This window comes from Phascolarctos cinereus, unplaced genomic scaffold, assembly GCF_003287225.1.
Source record: "Phascolarctos cinereus isolate Bilbo 61053 unplaced genomic scaffold, phaCin_HiC Scaffold_5;HRSCAF=322, whole genome shotgun sequence".
Taxonomy (NCBI): Eukaryota; Metazoa; Chordata; class Mammalia; order Diprotodontia; family Phascolarctidae; genus Phascolarctos; species Phascolarctos cinereus.
In genome coordinates, this window is record NW_027555958.1 from 401041751 (window position 1) to 401055787 (window position 14037).

At 39.8% G+C, this 14037-nt stretch overlaps 1 long non-coding RNA gene across 1 annotated transcript in view; it reads left to right on the plus strand.

The window, feature by feature from the left end:
* The first annotated feature begins 411 nt into the window (after positions 1-411).
* Positions 412-14037, plus strand: part of LOC144457823 (uncharacterized) — a 138532-nt gene continuing 124906 nt past the window's right edge. Inside the window, exon 1 of the long non-coding RNA XR_013487352.1 lies at positions 412-515. This is a non-coding gene — a long non-coding RNA (uncharacterized LOC144457823). The remainder of the gene's footprint in view (positions 516-14037) is intronic.

The window sequence follows — 14037 nt, forward strand, 5'->3', positions numbered from 1 at the left end:
GATCTGTAGAATGCATGAAGATGCAATGAAGGGGAGTAGCACATAAAAAGTTTGGAAAGGCAGGCTGGAGTCAGACCGTAAAAGGCTTTAAATGCCAGGAGAGCTTGTCTTGGATCCCGGGGGCCCTAAGGAGGTACTGGAGGAAATGTAGAGTTGAAGAGGACGTGGTTCATACCTTTCTGTCTTCAGGTCTGAACCTTAGTGTCTCTCTGTCTGGGTCGCCTCTTACAGCTAATGCCATTGGCTGGATGAACTGTCAATCAGCGCCAGGCCAGTCAGTGACAATTTTCATTGGTTATTCTAGCATGCCGTGGATTTGAGGCTGATTGACAGCCCCTTTAGCCAATGAAAAGAGGAAAAAGTTACCAGTCCATCCTCTTTCCTCTCCCTTCCACATATCTATTCCAAATAGCGTGAGGAGCGCCTGACGTCAGGCTGCGAGGCACTGGGCCCAATGGACGCCACAGAATCCTCAAACCGGCCACCCTCAGCTGAGGGTCCAACTTTTCTGCCTGGTAAATAACTGGGGAAATAGCAGGGGCAGGGACACCCTCATTTGCTCATTCTAAGACTTATATTGCATTGAGCATAGTAGACCGTCCATGTTTGACCCTCAAATTTAATTAATAAAATTAATTTAAACAATTAGAGCTTAAAAGTACATTAACACTTTTGGGACATCCTGCATAAAACTGGAGTATGGCCTATAATTAGTAATTTTCCCCACAGAATGTAATAGTGATAATATTAATGTATTATGATATACGTTCAATTCATTAACTTTATTAATACACTATTATAACATGACAATATAGTCACATTAATAGAACATTTAATAATGGTATATTATCAACATAATGTAATATACTATATAATAATAAATATATTTTAAGACTGGCAAGGCACTTTACCCATATTCTCATATTTGATTTTTAAAACAGCCCTGTGAAGTAGATGGTATTATTATTCCCATTTTACATATTATGGAAACTGAGGCTGACAGGTGAAGTAATATTTCCAGGATCACAGAGCTAGAGAGTGTCTGAGGCAGGATTAGAACTCTGGTTTTCCAGATTCCAGGTCCAGCATCATGGTACCTAACCACTTGAGTTTTTAGATCTAGAACTGGGGAGGGGGGTTGGTGGTTCTCAGAGGGTGTCTAATCAGCATTTTACAGATGTGGAAACGGAAGCCCAGAGAAGCAAAGTATTTATTAAGTGATTACTGTGTGTCAGGCACGTTGTTAAGTAATGGGGATACAAAGAAAAGAAAAACAGCCTCCCCTCCCCCCCTCAAAAAAAAACCTAGTCCCTGCTCTCAAGGAGCTCATAGTCTAATAGGGGAATCAACATACAAACCACTATGCATAAGCTAGATATTTATATCATCATATATATATGATAAACTGCAGTCTTAGAGGGCAGGTACTGAGATTTGATTAAGGTCATGCAGCTTGTAAGCTTCAGATTTGGGATGTCAACCCAAATCCTCTGACTCCTGAGCCAATGTCCTTTTTGTTTTTTTTGGAAGGTTTTGTATGAAACTGTGAACTTCTAATTTTTTTTTTTTGAGTAAGTTAACTTTGGGATGCAGCATGACCAAGTGTTTATAGGTGTGGCCTTGAAGCCAGGAAGACCTGGGTTGAACTCCCACCTCTGACACATGTTGGCTGTGTGACTCGAGGCCAGTCATTTCTTAGTTCTCTAGGCAGCTTCCTGTGTTGCAGAGAAGGTGCTCACTTGGGAGAGCCATATACCAATTAAGTCATAGGTTTAGCCTGTATTCGTATATTAACTCTAATAAGATGGTGAAAGAAATATTTTCTTTCCATGCTGCCTTTTGTGGTATTTCTTCAATGGTTTTCTGCATTTTATTGCTTTCTTCTTCTTTTTTTTTTTTACTATTAATACCATTATTTAGAACATATGTGTGTTATTCTGATTCAGTTTTCTTTGCTGTGTATCTGTAAATGTACATATTCATTGGACTTAAGTAAATGGTGGGGGCAGGGGATGCTATTCTAGATGTGGAAAATGGTGTAAATGATGGTGTTGAGGTGACAAAATGAAACTTATATTGAGGGTACAGCATATAGTCCAGTTTTGCTAGAATGGAAGTAGGGCAGTAGTGGGAGGTAAGATTGGCAAGTTGGGGCAGTATTATAGAAGGTTTTGAAGATTAAGTAAAGGAGTTTGGACATTGTCCTTTAGGCAATAGGGGGCCACAATAAGTTTTCTGAGCAGGTTTCAGCACTGAAATGATGAAAATGATATTTCAGGAAGATCCATTTTGTAGCATGCAACAGACTTGCACAAAGTGACTTAAGATCATCAAAGATGTATGATCAGAGAAAGAAGGTGATTTCATTGTGTGGTGAGAGTGAGGGATAACAGAAGGATAGCCTTCTTGTTGTATTGGTCCCCACATAATGCGAAGAGATAGAGTATGACCATTTTGGGCAGATCCTCTCTGGGAGATTTACAGAGGAACTGGACAAGAGTCATACAGGATGAGAAGCTGCAGATGGACTGGAAGTACCCAATGAGATTGCAGATAACATTGACGTACTGGTGTACAGGATGGATTGGAGTGGGGGGAGGATTTAGGTAGTGAGACTAGGTGTGAAATGGTTAGAGCCTGAACTAGATTATCCCATTTTGGTTTGACTTGTTTTTTTTTGGGGGGGCATCTTGATGTTTAGACATTTATCACCCTTGACATCTCAGAATAGTTTTGTTGATCAGAAGCCCCATTGTGATGCCACTTGAAAGTCTTCAACTTTCCCCGGCGACTTCTGCAGTTCATTTTACCTTAAGAATGACTATTCTCAGAGTGTGAGGCAGAGAATGATGATGGTTCACCAAGGTGCTCTAGTTGGTCTGGTTTGTTGTAGCATTCCTGTTGATAATATGACAATGTCATTAGGATTTACGTATATCTAATAGAACTTAGACAATAACATATTGATATCCAATCAAACGTATCATCAACTTTCATTACTTCCAGTGAGGTTTGGAGTTTCTTCTCCCCACCAACAATTGGCTGTCAATGAGGTAGATATTTTGCAGGTTCTTTTACTCAGCTTAATAAGCATTTATATAGCACCTGCTCTATGCCAGGTGCTATTTTAAGTGCTTTTACAAATAATATCTCATTCGATCCTTGATAGTTTGTAAACTGAACAAGTTTGAGAACCACTGCCTTGAAAATGTTAAAAAGTACATTATGTCCAAACCTGTGGCTTTTGGAGGGGAAATGACAGTGGAGAAAGAGATGAAACAGAAGCTAAGACCAAAGAACTTGGTTGAATCATATAAGAGCTGAGACTTGAGAGGTAAGCCTAGTAGTACAGCCCTAAGTGTTTATTTCTGAATAGATTTGCTTCAGTCTTATCTGTATAGATAATGGTGGTGGACAGAATGAGCATTGGAATTGGATGCGGAAGACCTGGAATTGAGTCCTGGTTCAATCAGTGAATTAACAAGCATTTACTAAGCACTTATTCTGTATCAGGCACTGTACTCAATACTGGGATATAAAGCTAGGCAAAAGTGGACTCTGCCCTCAAGAGTCTTATGTTCTAATGGAGAAGTCAACATGTGAATAACTAGGTATGTTATGCCCAAAGTGGCCATTGATAAAAAGTAAGTCTGTAGATACACTAAAATATTTATAGAAGCCCTTTTTTCATGATAGCAAACAATTGGGAGCAAAGTAAATGCCTAATGATCAGGGAATGACTAATGTGTTTTTCATGGGGTACATGAATATAATGCAATATTACTGGGCAATAAGAAATGATGAATGAGGAGTACAGAGAAGCATGGAAATATGAACTAATGCAGAGCTTTTTAAGCAGAACCAAGAAAAAAAAAACAAATGACTACAACAGTAAAATGAAAAACAAAACAAAACAAAACCAACAACTGTAAAATCCAAAGTAAAAGCTGCAAAATTACAAAAATCAAGCATGGCTCCAAAAAGAGAACCATGAGAACACGTCCACAAACTGTTGTACATTGAACCTATTTTTAGATTTTTTTCTGATGTATTGACCAGTTTTGCTGATTTTTTTTCTTTTTTTTTTCCATCTTTAAAAAAATTTATTTAAAAACTAAGGTACTTAAAAAGATGTATATTCTGGGTAATGGGGGCTGAGTTGGGGAAGGGGAAGGGCTCCCTTTAGCCTGGGTCTGTCATAAATGAACTCCCCATTATCCTAGATCTTTCTTATCCTTTTTATCTAGTACCCTTTAACTATCAAAGCTTTTAAAGCACAGTTCAGGTACAGATCTACTCTAATGCTGACAAACATGCACTGATGTGCTTTCTTTGAACAGATTAACTAGTGACTTCTAGTTTAAAAAAATTATTTATCATAAAATAAGTGAAAAGAAAGATTCACATTCTCTCACTTATAGGGTGAGTGGAGACACATTATTGGGGAAAATGCATAGCTAGACAACTTAAACTGGTAAAGCAGCATCCCTTCTAGAATCCTTTTGTGTCTTGTTGCTGGCTCCCTGCCTTGTCACTGCTGTCCTCTAGTGATGTCCTTGTACTACAAATATCTCTTTCTGTTCTGTTATTTCTGCCTCACTGCTTGCTGTTGGCCTCTTCCTAAAGTCCCACCTCCACTGAGCTGCTTTCTGCTGCCATCTGCTGGTCTTCAGCTGCTATGCAGCCTCTTCACCTGTAGGGGAGTGACGTACTTCTTTGTGATGTAGACCTAGCCTGGTCCTCTGGTATTCAGGAAGAGCCCTTAGGGATTTTCCTGTTCCTTACCTCCTTGGTTTTTGCCTTAGTCTGCCATTGTGTCTACTCTTTTCCACTCTCATGATGCTGATTATGACCCATGAAAATCATAGAGGTTATCATTTGTGAGCAGATTTAGTTTCAAGAACTTGAACAGAATTAAATACCATAAACAACAGATAACCGTATGACCAAGATGCTTTAATATCATTTAGGTGAATCATACAACATAGGGATATTGTTCGGATATTCTTTTGCCCCCAAATGATCAATCTTTCACATAAGGAAATTCCTTACTGGCTCTCTTCCTTCAATCCCAGGTTCATAGGATACTTTAGAGCTAGAATGAACCTTAGAGATCATTGAGTCCAACCTCCTCATTTACTGGGCAGCCATCAACTGGATGTTCAGATCCGACTAGAGTTCAGGTCTGGCCTCAGACACTAGTTGTGGGACACTAATTTGAGACTCTGGGCAAATCATTTCACTTCAATTTGCTCATCTGTAAAATGGGGATAATAATAGCATCTGCTTCCCAGGATTGTTGTGAGGATCAAATGAGATAATTTTTGAAGTGCTTAGAGCAGTGCCTAGCCCGTACTCAGTGCTATATAAATGTTAGCTATTATCATATTATTACTGATGAGGAAACTAAGGCCCATAGAGATAAAATGACTCACCCAGAGGTAGAACTCTGAACCTGGAGTCAGAAAGTTGTTTCATTTTTCAGTCATATCTGATTCTTCGTGACTTCTTTTGGGGTTTCATTGGCAAAGATACTGAAGTGGTTTGCTGTTTCCTTCTCCAGCTCATTTTACAGATGAGGAAACTGAGGCAAACAAGGCCAAGTAACTTGCCCAGGGTTACACAGCTAATCTGCATCTGAGGGGAGATTTGAACTTGGGAAGAGGAGTTGAACTCGCTTCAGGCCTGGTATTTTATCCACTGTGCTAGCTGCCTCTGGAGTCAGAGAAAGACCTGGTTCAAATCCAGCTTTAGACACTGTATAGCTGGGTCAGTCCAGGCAAATTACTTTACCTTTGTCTGCCTCAGTTACCTCATCTGTAAAATGGGAGAATAATATCTATATCCCAAGATCGGGAGGATAAAGTGAGATATTTGTAAAGTGCTTTGCAAAACTTAAAAGTACTATACAAATTGATTATAAAGTAGCAGAGAGAAGCTTCAAACCCAGGGCCTCTGACTCCAAATCCTGTATTCTTTCCATTTCATTATGCTGCCTTCTTTACCTTGTTGGGAGGTGGGGAGAAGTAAGACCACATCTGTTTCTACTCCTGGAAACCTTTAGGGCTTCAGAGATTCCCCAATATAACTTAAAAAACCCCTCAAAACAAATCTGTTATGTGCCAGCGAACCTTGCCTCTCAACCTACTTTTCCAAAGAGATGCAGGGATGGCATAAGGATTCAAGGTGAGGAGAGTTCTGGGCTGAGATTTTAGGTGGAAGTGCTCCACCCAAGTAAGAGCAAATGACTGAAGTTCCTCATTTGCTAAGTCTTTTTTTTTTTTTGTGGGGACCAGGGCACATAGCTTCAATTTCCTCATTTGTGGAAGGAAGACTGAGTTCCATATCCACATGTGCTTTGCCTGCTGGACAGTTCACTCGGATATCCATCTGTTACCTCAAACTAAACATGTCCAAAACTGAACTCTATGTCTTCCTGTTAGAATCTGCCTTCCCTTTCAACTCCCTTCTATTGATGATACCATTATTCTCCTATAGCCATGGCTTCCCTTGCAGATACCACTGCCAGTGTTGGAGGTAAGGAAGAGGAATTCGTCTTTCCTTCTATTCTCCCAACACCCCCCCCCCCATTCTTTCCTCAAGACCTGGGTTCTTCTTCTATAGCTGACTCTTCTTGACTGACTTTCCTCAGAATTGACTGTCACTTTTTAAGAGCTGCTGGTAACATGGCCGATCCATCAGTTCCGTGAGTCCCTTAGTAGTCTTGATTCAGACCCAAATACCTGGTAATCCGTTCAGGGTTTTTTAGAAATTTGTTCATACTCTTGTCAGGGTGTAAGAAAGCTCCTTAATTTGAATACAGACTGAGCAATCTCCTTTACCTCTCATCTATTGAAATCCTTCTCTTCCTTCAAAGCCTAGCTCAGATGGCCCCTATTCATGAAGCCTTCCTTGATCCCACATCTGAAAAGAATCACTTCATCCTCAAGTGTCCTTACAGCACTTTGTCTCAATTTCTCTTGAACCTTTATTACATCATATCTTATATCATCGTCTGTATTTATTTATGTAGACATCATAGCAGAACTATTGGATTGTAATCTCTGGGAGTGTAAGGCCATCATATTTTATCTTTGTGTCTTCAGTGCCTTATGTGTAAGTGGTACTTGATAAATATTATTGGATCAAGGATTATAGAATTAGAGATGGGGTGGACCTTAGAGTCACTTTGTCCAATCTCCAGATTTTACAGATGAAGCAGCAGAGGCCCAGAGAGATGAAGGGACTTGTCTCGGTCCTATAAATGACAAAGTCAGGATTTGAATCCGCAACTCTTATTCTAAGTTCAGCATTCTTTCCATAGGACCAAAGTATCTAACTCTGTGACCTTAGGCAAGTCACTTAGCATCTATATGCCTCAGTTTCCTTATCTATAAAATTAAGGGACTGGACTAGGGGACTACTAAAGTCATTTTCATCTCTTAAACTTAGTAATTTTTGTTTCCTGATGTGTGCAGTTGCACATGCTGCATCATTTTTTTGGGTCAAGAAACTTGATAAAATATAAATACAGCAGACTTAGCTTGTATATAAATAACCAGAACCTCTTACTAATCAACATTTTTATAGTACAATGCACATTGTATTGGAAAGACCACTAAGTTTGTAGCTAGGTCCCATGGTAATCGATGGTTATACCTGTGTGATCTTGGGTCAGTCATTCACTTTACAAACCTTAAAGGGCCTAATAAATTTGAATCATTTTTATTACTGAACCTCTCTGGGCCTCAGTAAAATAAAAGAATCAGATCAGTTTATTTCTAAGGTCCTTTTCTGCTGGAAATCCTATAATTTTTGATGTACATGATATTTGTGAAACAGTTAATGATTCTGAAATTCCATACAAATCCTAAAGGAAAATTAAATTACCTGAAGTATCATTATATGATTAATTTAAGAGGCAGTGTTGTACATTGGAAGGAGGACTAGCCTTGGAGTTAAGATAAATCTAAATTCAAGTCATGTCTTTGACACTAGCTATGTGGCAATATCTAAGTCATTTAGCCTCTCAGTGCTTCAGGAAACTCTCAAAAGTCTTATAAGTTGGGGGCCAGTTGCCAACCTGCATCGGTGGAGGGAGTTTCATTCATTCAACAAGCATTTGTTGCATGCCTGTTAATCTAAGAATTCTCTACATGATGTGAAATCACTGGTCAAATAAAATATGTTATTATAGTCTCATTCTTTGTGTATTGGCAATCCACATTATATTATGTAGCCCATATAAAAGAATTTTGGTGGTCCTTATGCCCACCTCCCACTGTCATTGACATGTTGGGTCTCTAGAGTGCTGGCTAGCTGTTTTCCCCTCAGGATTCTAGGGTTACCTCAGAGAAGCCTTTTTTATCACTCTTGTTTACTTTTCTTTCTTACTTTCTAGAGTTATTGGTTCAAGTCCCCTTTCTGATATGTTCTTCCTAATATCAGTTGCCAGTTAGAGTTAGCATTTCACTTATTTCATGGATTGACAAAGTAGTTAACACCTTAATAGCATCAATTAGCAAGATACAACGTTCAAAAAGTCCCTCCAAACTGAGGTAGACTTTCCCTTATGCCACCTTGGTCTGTGGGGTGAGTGGGCTCAGACTTAAAGCAGTTAGTAACAGTTTTCTCCCTAGTAAATTCACTTCCACAGGCAGCTTAGCTTGGCTGCTGGATGAGTCTCTCCCTTGCTGCAGGGCATAGCAGTTGTGCTACCAGGTTGATCTGCCTATAGACCCTTGGGGCTGTTCTGGCTTATTGGGCTTGACTGCTAGCAAACTCTGGTGTGGACTCCAGTTCCTGGACCTTTGTTTCATCACTCTTTTGATCTTTTGAAGCTTACAAGGTCATAGATGTTGTCAATATTCCTTCGTAATAAGTAGAGTTTATATAGTGCTTTAGGGTTTACAGATATCTCATTTTATCACCTAAAAGCATAAAAAGAAATAGACACAACAGAGACAGAAGCTCATAGGCCTTGGCCCAGGTCAGAGAGGGAGCCTTCAGTTCCTGCCTTATGCAGAGGCCCCCAGCAATGTGTTCTCCTCACTCAGCTGCAAGATAGGAGACAAGAAGTCTAGTTGCCCCCAGGTTTTCCACACTATATATTCTCCTGACAGAAGATAACCATTGAATACTTGCACATTATCTGAGTTAGGGAGGAAAGCTTTTCTATTACACATACCCAGAAGGAGGCTCGCTAAGCATCCATTTTTGTCCTCTGACTGTGTTCTAGGACTGGACTCTCATTGGCCAGTTACGCATAAATTGCAGTTGTTTGCTAAACAAAATAGTTGACTAACAAGAACACTACATTCCACAACCTTGTTGGATGGTAGGTCTGTTGTGCTTATTGTGAGGCAGTGTCAGTTTGATATGTCAGTTATTGTATGCTTGTCATTAGACCAAAGACTTCTAAATTTAGATGGTCAGTGTAATAGTTCTCATAAATTCTTCTTAATTTGATTTGAATCTCTGTAAATGAAATATTCAGAAATATTAGACTTCTACAACCAAAAAATAAAATAACTCATTTCTTCATGCAGTCTTCAATTTTGTAAGAATTTTAATATAACAAGGTAAGCTGTCTGTGGTCATTTTAGAGACATGACTTCATTATAAACAGATCAGCCCATAATGGATTTCCTTTCACTAAATCATATGTATCATGCACATCTGTTAAAGAGCCAGCAAAGTGTCTTGTTTGGGAGGTCAATATAGTTTTGCCATTACATAATCCCCATAGGGAGACAACAACATGGTAATTTCCAAGCTTCCAGTTGAAATGTTGAGGAAATCTGATATTTCTCTTTAATCCCTTTCCTGCAGAGGGTAGTTCATGTTGCACCTGGATTGAGGGATTTGCATGATTTAAGGGCAAATATCCAGTTCAGAGAAGTAGGAGAGACTTCAAGAGATGGAGTTTGTGGCTCTCCAAGACCCACCAATATGCAGACAATTTAATAGTATGACTTAACAGTGACACAGCCAGAGTTCCCAGAAGAAAATAATTTCCATTTCCCTTGATGCAAGTTTTCATGAAATAGAGATTGTTAACTTGCCTGAACTCAGACCAACATCAGGAAGAGCTTGGAAAATAAGTGATTTTCCAGTAATTTTCTCTGTGACAGGGGAAAGTGCTGGCTGAATATTGATGGGCATGTTCTGAATACTGTGATATGAGTGTGTATTATGGAAATTTTTCTTTCTTTTTTTTTTTTTTTAAAAGCCAAGGTACATTCTTATATCATGCTTACTTTTCTTCTTCTTTTTAAAAAAATATTTATTTTTGGTTTTCAATATTCACTTCCATAAGATTTTGAGTTTTTAATTTTCTCCCCTCCTTTTCCTCCCCCTCCCCAAGATGACATTAAATCTGATATAGGCTGTACTTACACATTCATATTAAGCATATTTCCATATTAGTCATGATGTATAGAACAATTAGAACTAATGGGAGGAACCACAAGAAAGAAGAAACAAAACAAAACAACAAAAGAAAAGGAGAGCAAATAGTATGCTTCCATCTACATTCAGACTCCAGAGTTCTTTCTCTGAATGTGGATTGCATTTTCCATCGTGAATTATCTCAGATCCTTGCATTGCTGAGAAGAGCTAAGTCTGTCAAAGTCACTCATAGCACAATGTGGCTGTTACTGTGTACAATGTTCTCCTGGTTCTGCTCATTTCACTCAGCATCAGTTCATATAAGTCTTTCCAGGTTTTTCTGAAGTCCGCCTGCTCCTTCCTTCCTTCCTTCCTTCCTTCCTTCCTTCCTTCCTTCCTTCCTTCCTTCCTTCCTTCCTTCCTTCCTTCCTTCCTTCCTTCCTTCCTTCCTTCCTTCCTTCCTTCCTCATGAAGCAGTTGGGGTTAAGTGACTTGCCCAGGGTCACACAGCTAGTAAGTATCAAGTGCCTAAGGCCAGATTTGAGCTGGGGTCCTCCTGACTCCAGGGGTGGTGCATTAACCACTGCACCACCTAACTGCCCCTGCCTGCTCATTTCTTATAGCATAATAGTATTCCATTACATTCATATGCCACAACTTGTTTAGCGATTCCCCAATTGATGGGCATCACCTCAATTTCCAATTCTTTGCCACCACAAAAAGAGCTGCTGTGAATATTTTTGTACATGTGGCTCCTTTTCCTGTTTTTTATGATCTCTTTGGGTTATAGACCTAGAAGTGCTATTGCTGGGTCAAAAGTATTCATACTTACTTTCTTAAAATGATCAAAGGACATAAAGCCAGTACTGAAAGGTTATATGGAAATGGGAAGATCCTTTGATTAATGACAATAATGGGTATTTTATTACCTGGGCAAAATATCAAAAGTCACTTCACTGGACAATACTAGCAAAAAGGAAGTCTTCTACCAACAGTAGAATCCTGAGTAAATGCCTTCTGAGGTGATCTAAGTTCATCATCTTTCTTAAAGAGGAAAAATGACTTTGGAACTAAGTAATATATAGAATAAGTATAACCTTCAGAGAAGAAAAAAAAATCTGTGTGGGTTCCATTTCTATACTCCCAGTTACTGGGCAAAATAATTAACAAAGCATAGTCCCTCTGTGTCTAATGTAAAAGCCATTTTTCCTGTCCCTTGTTTAAGCTTCTGAAGAGCTGGCTACTTTGAAGGTTTTATGTGAGCCCAGTAATGGACATACAGTTCAGTTTTATAATGAACCCCTATTTATATTTAAAAGTTATAAAATTAAGACTTTTAACTTTCAGCTTGTTTTCTGCCACAGAGTTATGCTAATAGAGTTCCAAAGTAGCATTGGTAGATGACTATGGACTCTTGAATTGGATTATACTCTTATGTGGGAAGTATGAATGTGAGGCAGCATGGCCCAGGGGACAGAGTGTTGGAGGTAGAATTGGAAAGAAGAGCGTGGTGCAGTGGAAAGAAGACTGGCTCTGCAGTCATTTAATCTCTGTGTGATCTCGGGCAAGTCACTTAACCTCCTTGGGCCTCATTTTCTTAATTTATAAAATGAAGGGGTTAGACAAGTTGATCTCTAATATTTTTTTTAGCTCTGGATCTGTGATCCTAAGATTTGGGTTCAGATCCTGCCTCTTGATGCTTGCCTTTTGTGCAACCAGGGGCAAGTCACTTAATCTTTTTGAACCTTGTTTCCCCATATGTAAAATGGGGCTGACGAGTACTTTCTTTACAGGGTTGTTGTGAGTATCAAATGAGATAGATAAACTGTGGCTCAGGGCCTCCCAAGCATTCTGGGCTCGCATGAACCAGTCCTTGAAGCCTGACTAGATTAATCGAGAGAAATCTTAAATTTAGCTCTTGTTTAACAGAAGTGGGTAGCAGAGTCCCTTTCTACACAAGTATGCTTCACTGCTATTTCCAAACCATGCTGCTACAGATGTTAACACCTTTCTCCAGCCCCCTAACTCTCCAGTTCCTCCTTCATGGTCTTTTTTCCCCCCATAAGAATCTAAACTCCCTTGAGGGAAGGGACTATCTTGCTTGCTTATAGTTGTATCCAAAGCTCATAGCACAGTGCTAGCACATAGCAAACGTTTAACAAATGAGTTATCACTTATTCACTGTACAATATGTATATTGGCTGTGGGACAGCTGTTGATTTTTTTTTCTATCATAGCAACTTCACAGGGTGAAAAGGACCCTCAGTCATTAGTTTGTTTCTCACCACCAATAAAGAGGTAGCTCTAGTCACTGGACACCAATCATAGTAAAGTTCTCTGTGTCATCCTTAGCAGTGAGGCTAGAGAGGTTGTCCAGCTCCGTGGGAGATGCCCCCTGCAGACCAAGATCCATGTCCAGGGAAGGACTCATCAAAATGAGCCTGCCACATTTATGTAAGGTACTTTGCAAAGTGATGACTTTCACATCTACCCATCCTTCCCAAACTTTTCTGCTGACCTCCAGTCTTGCATATCCAACTGCCTTTCAGACATCTTGAAGTAGATGTTCAGTAAACACCTTAAATTCAAACCAGTATTGAACTCATTATCTTTCTCCCTCATTCTGCCCCCTCCCCCAGCTTCCCTGTTACTGTGGAGGGTAACACCATCCTCCCAGTGCTTCAGGTTCACAACCTAGATATCATTCTTGACTCCTCACTGTCTCTCAACCCTCATATACAATCTGTTGCTAATGCCTGTGGATTTCAAGTTTACAGTATCTCTTGAATAGGCCCCTTCTCTCCTCTGATATAGCTACCACTTTTGTACAGGCCCTCATCACCCCATTCTTGGACTATTGTAGTAGCCTGATGGTGGGTCTGCCTGCTTCAGGCTCTCCTCTCTCCAATTCAGCCTCCATTCAGCTGACGAAGCACTTTTCCTAAAGTGCAGGTCCAACCATGTTACCACCTCTACTCACAGTGATTCCCTGTGGCCTCCAGGATCAGACACAAAATCCTTTATTTGTCATTCAAAGCCCTTCATAACCTAGTGTGCCCTCCCCTCCAATTTTCCAATCTTCTTACACCTTACTCCCCGACTCATAGTCTTTGATCCAGTGACACTGTCCTCCTTGCTGTTTTCAAACAAGATACTCTATCTCTCAGCTTTGGACATTTTCTCTGGCTGTTTTCCAATCCTGGAATGCTCTCCCTCCTCATCACCTATAGGCTTCCTTGGATTCCTTCAATCCCCAACTAAAATCCCATCTCCTACAGGAAACCTTTACCAGTCTTCTTACTTTTAGAGCTTTACTTCTTTTAATTATTTCCTGTTCAACCTTTTCATAACTTGTTGTCTCCTCATTAGATTGTGAGCTCCTTGAGGGCAGGAATTATGTTTTGCTGCTTTTTTTTCCTTTTCTATCCCCAGTGCCTGGCAACCCAGTAAGCTCTTTTTTGTTTTTGTTTTTGCTAGGCAATGAGGTTAAGTGACTTGCCCAGGGTCACACAGCTAGTGAGTTTATGTGTCTGAGGTCGGATTTGAACTCAGGTCTTCCTGAGTCCAGGGTCGGTGCTCTATCCACTAACCCACCTAGCTGCCCCCCAGTATGCTCTTAATAAATGTCTATTTAGCATCAATTTATTA